This window comes from Micromys minutus, assembly GCF_963924665.1.
Source record: "Micromys minutus genome assembly, chromosome: 16".
Taxonomy (NCBI): Eukaryota; Metazoa; Chordata; class Mammalia; order Rodentia; family Muridae; genus Micromys; species Micromys minutus.
In genome coordinates, this window is record NC_137985.1 from 32,408,842 (window position 1) to 32,414,320 (window position 5,479).

The window sequence follows — 5,479 nt, forward strand, 5'->3', positions numbered from 1 at the left end:
GGGCGGTCTTGGGATGGGACTTTCCTTTATTCTCTGTTCCAATCTTTGTATTTGAATTTTCTCCTGTGAGTATTTTGTTAACCTTTTAAGGAGGGCTGAAGCATACACATTTTGGTCTTTTATTTTCATGAGCTTAACATGCTTTGTGAACTGTTTCTTGGGTTTTACAAGCTTTCGAGCTAATATCCACTTGTCAATGAGTGGATGCCATGTGTGTTCTTTTGTGACTGAATTACCTCACTCTGGATGATATTTTATAGTTACATCCATTTGCCTAGGAATTTCATGAAGTGGTTGTTTTTAATAGCTGAATAGTACTCCATTGTGTAAATGCACCACATTTTATGTATCTATTCCTCTGTTAAAGGACATCTGGGTTATTTCTAGATTCTGGCTACTATAAATAAGGTTGCTATAAACAAAGTAGAGCAAGTGTCCTTGTTATATTTTGCACTGTCTTTTGTTTAATGCCCAGAAGTGGTATAGCTGGGTCCTCAGGTAGTACTATGTCAAGTTTTCTGAGGAACCACCAGAATCATCTCCAGACTGGTTGTACCAGCTTACAACCCCACCATTATTACAACCCCACCATTATTACAGGAGTGTTCCTCTTTCTCTATATTCTCACCAACAATGCATGGAGTGTTTAATCTTAGCAATTCTGACTGCTAGAGGTGGAATCTCAGGGTTGATTTCATTTGGATTTGTCTTATAGTTAAGGATGTTGAACATTTTTAGGTATTTCTCAGCTATTCAATATTCTTCAGTTGAAAATTCTTTGTTTAGATCTGCACCCCAGTTTTAATAGAAAAGTTTCTAACTCTATAAATCATTGAATTGGAATTTTGATGGGAATTGCATTGAATCTATAGATTGCTTTTGGCAAGACGTCCATTTTTACCACATAAATCCTGCCAACGCATGAGCATGGAAGATCTTTTTTTTTTTTTTTTTTTTTTCTAGGTCTTCTTTGGTTTTTTTCTTCAGAAACTCAAAGTTCTTGTCATACAGACTTTTCACTTACTTTCTTAAAGTCACACCAAGGTATTTTATATTATTTGTGACAATTGTGTAGGGTGTCATTTAACTAATTTTTTTCTCAGCATGTTTTTCCTTTGATTAGAAGAAGGCTACTGGTTTGTTTGAGTTAATTTTATATTCAGCCACCTTTCTGAATTTGTCTATCAGGTTTAGAAATTCTCTGGTAGAATTATTGTGAACACTTAAATATACTCTCATATTATCTACAAATAGTGATATTTTTACTTCTTCCTTTCCAAATTGTAACCCTTTGACCTTGCTTTGCTGTCTAGTCCATCTAGCTAGATCTTTGAGTTCTATATTAAATATGTAGAAAGAAAGTGGGCAGGCTTATTTTGTCCCTGATTTTTGTGGGATTGCTTTTAGTTTCTCTCCATTTAGTTGGCTGCTGGTTTTCTAAATATTGCTTTTACTATCTTTAGGTATGAGCCTTGAATTTCTGATCTTTCTAAGACTTTTATCAAAAAGGGGTGTTGAACATTGTCAAATTTTTTATCAACATCTAATGAATTGATAATGGTTTACTGTTTGTTTGTTCATATAGTAGACTATCTTGGTGGATTTCCTTATACTGAACCATCCCTGCATCTCTGGAATGAAGCCTACCTGATCATGGTATATGATAATTTGATGTGTTCTTGGATTCAGTTTGCAAGAATTTTATTCAGTATTCTTGCATCAATATTCATAAGAGAAATTGGTCTGAAGTACTCTTTCTTTCTTAGATCTTTGTACAGTTTAGTTATGATAGTAGTTGTGGCTTCAGAAAACAAATTTGATAGTGTTCCTCCTGTTTCTATTTTGTAGAATAGTTTGAAGAGTATTGATATTAGATCTTCTTTAAAGTTCTGGTAGAATTCTGCACTAAGCTCATCTGGTCCTGAGCTTTTTTGGATGGGAGACTTTTAATAACTGATTATATCTTTTTAGGGGTAATGGGACTGTTTAGATGGTTTATTTAATCCTAATTTAACTTTGGTACCTGGTATCTGTCTAAAAATTGTTTATTTAATTAAGATTTTCCAGTTTTGTTGAATATAGTCTTTTGTAGTAGGTTATGATGGTTTCTTTTTGAATGTTCTAGGTTTCTGTTATTATGTCTCTGTTTTCATTTCTGATTTTGTAATTTGAATACTTCCTTTGTGCCCTCTGGTTTGTCCAGGTAATGGTTTTCCATGCAGCCTATCAGATCATCAGGAACTAATGCTTGCCTTTAGAAACAACAGAAAGCCTACATATACATCAAAGCTGAACAATGGTCTACTAAATGAGAACGTGGTCAAGGAGGTAGGAAAGAAAAAATTTAAAGACTTTTTAGAATTTAATGAAAATGAAGGCACAACATACCCAGAGTTATGAGCCACAATAAAAGCAGTGCTAAGAGGAAAACTCATAGTTCCAAGTGCCTCCAAAAAGAATTTAGAAAGAGCATACACTAGTAGCTTGACAGCATATCTAAAAGCACTAGAACTACAAAATCAAATACACCCAAGAAGAATTAATGTTAAGAAGAAATCAAATCATGGCTGAAATCAACCAAGTAGGAACAAAAAGAAGAATACAAAGAATCAACCAAAACAGAAGCTGGGTTTTTGAGGAAATAAACAAGATAGATAAACCCTCAGCCATGTTAGAACTTTGATGTATATGAACAAGGATGTGAAACAGGATAGGGAGCAAACAATTAACCAGTATTTTTTTATGCATAATAAAATTTTAACACATTATGGGTATCAAGTTCATAATATTAGTGAGATATTACTCTAATTTTTAAATAGTTTTATTATTGGTTTTACATAGTTAGCCCTAACAGATTCTTTAAGCATGAACTTTATCATTGATACAAAACTCAAGCTGATTTTCCCTGTATTTCCTAGGCATGAATAAAATATGCAGAAATAGTTATATATATAAGCAAGGATCAAGAAAATATACACTTTCAGAGTTATGAGGTAGACCAGTAAGTATAAAGTCAGGCTTATTTGAGATTCTGTACATATCTTTTTAGTCACTTTGTAGAAACTTTTAGTGTAGTGTTAAACCATTGATCTGATGTATATCATTGAAATCAGATAGTTATGAATGGCAGATGTGAATGTTCCTAGTCAATTTTCTTATGGAGTTTTGCCAAGTATAGAGGAAAAAGAAAAAAAGGACTCATAAATATAAGAAAGGAATTAGGTACCCCTGCTGGGAAGTGACAAATTGACAAGAACTTTGAATCTCCAAAGATCCAATGTTAGTTTTGTGGCACTGAATGCAAGCAGAAGTTACTAATTACTACTCTCCAGGCACACATCCAACAGGGAGGAAATCATAAAAAACCAAATAATTTCCCTCATTCCTAATGAATTTTCTCAGAAATCTTAGCCTTGAAATAGATATTCTCATTTGACTGAGGCAAAGCTTTAGAGAGTTACATAAGATTGCTATTTATTTTGTATATGTGAAATAAAATTTGTTGAGAAAATTTTTTAAAAATCCCTTCTGTACCTCTTCTTGGAATTCATCAATATATTTGTGCTGATGTCTATAACGTTTTTTATATTATTGAGTACTTGGGCCTCTCAATATAGTAAGCAGAAAGGCTCTAAGAGACCTAGAATACAATAAGCTCCAGGTGAAGAAAGGAAAGCACAAAACTATCCTTGTCCTGAGGATGTATCTTGAAACTGAAAGTAATGAAAATTATGAATGCTATGTAAATATCTTTATTTATTGATCTTTTCAGTTTTAGTTGTTAGTAAAGAATAAAGAAATGGATGGAATTATATTTAAAATGCATACCTTCTGGACAGATACACATATTATTAGGAAGATAGAGAAGAAATAAGGGCTCCTCAGTGTTAACATAAATAGAGATCTTTTTATAGTTTGCTATATGATGCTTTAATACAGGCTTATAAGCCAATAATTTTAGCTTTTTCCTCTAGCATAAAAATGAGTTGATTGGTAGTATAACCTTCTATTCTTACAGAGGCCATCCGTGAAGCAAATGGCTACAGAAAATGACTCTTCAGTGTCTGAGTTTATTCTTATGGGACTAACAGACCAGCCTGAACTTCAGTTGCCCCTGTTTTTCCTATTCTTGGTGAACCATATAGCTTAGTGGTGGGTAATTTGAGCTTAATGAGTCTTATCTTCTTAAACTCAAATCTCCACACTCCTATGTACTTCTTTCTTTTCAATTTGTCATTCATCGATTTTTGTTATTCCTTTGTTTTTACACCCAAAATGCTGATGAATTTTGTTTCTGAGACGAACATCATCCCTTTTAGTGGATGCATGACTCAGCTGTTTTTCTTCTGTTTTTTTGCCCATTCTGAGAGTTACGTGCTGACAGTCATGGCCTATGATCACTATGTGGCCATCTGTAAGCCTTTACTGTACAAGGCTATCATGTTACCTAGGATCTATTGTTTGCTAATGTTTGTATCATATTTGATAGGGTTTTCTAGTGCCATGGTCCTTGCATGCTTAATGATTAAGCTTAACTTTTGCAATAACAATATCATCAATCACTACATGTGTGACATCTTCCCTGTCCTTCGGATCTCCTGCAGTAACACCTATGTCAATGAGCTTGTGAGTACTGCTATAGTGGGTACAGCTATTATTTTATGTAGCCTCATTATCTTAGTCTCATATGCTATGATTCTGTACAACATTCTTCATATGTCCTCAGGTAAGGGTTGGTCCAAAGCCTTGGGCACTTGTGGATCTCATATTATAACAGTTAGTTTCTTCTATGGATCTGGGCTTCTTGCTTATGTCAAACCATCATCTGCTGAGACTGTGGGTCAGGGAAAATATTTCTCAGTGTTTTATACATTTTTGGTGCCCATGTTGAATCCTCTCATTTACAGCCTCAGGAACAAGGATGTCAAAGTTGCTGTGAAGAAAACCTTAAAGAGAGTCACATGTTAATAAAACCAATTTTGCTGTTTTGCTTTCATTGCTTGTCTTTTATTCTTTTTCCTTCATCTCATATTTCTACAAAATCAATATGATTTATTCTATACCCTCCTTTTTCTTCTTGTCATGAATTGTAAATCCGTGTGTGACTACTTTGGGAGTTGATACTCTCAGGTTCAGGACTGTGTTTATTATCTGTGTCAAACTATAGACCCTTTGTGCTAATAATCTCACATATGTATTATTTGTAATCCCTTTCTGTCTCATTTTTTGAGGTTATGTTATAAACTAGTCATTAATTTGACAGTTGTATTACCTACAGATGTATTTTAAAATGAAAGAAATGAGAAGAATTGTATGTTTGTCAGAACTACCACAATTTCAGAAATTATGTGGTGTCTCTTTTAATGTGGTTCTTATTCTTGGCTTTTAACTTCAAACCTGTGATGAAAGTTTGCAACTCAATTTGAGTTAGGTTTTATTTTTAGAGTTGTTTGAGTATGTATTAGGCCCATTTTTTCTG

At 33.6% G+C, this 5,479-nt stretch overlaps 1 pseudogene across 1 annotated transcript; it reads left to right on the forward strand.

Annotated features, from left to right (window-relative positions):
• Positions 1 to 4,036: 4,036 nt before the first annotated feature.
• LOC308431125 (olfactory receptor 8C8-like) lies at positions 4,037 to 4,968 on the forward strand (annotated as a pseudogene). The gene has a single exon. The product of its transcript is annotated as an olfactory receptor 8C8-like (transcript).
• Positions 4,969 to 5,479: the final 511 nt, after the last annotated feature.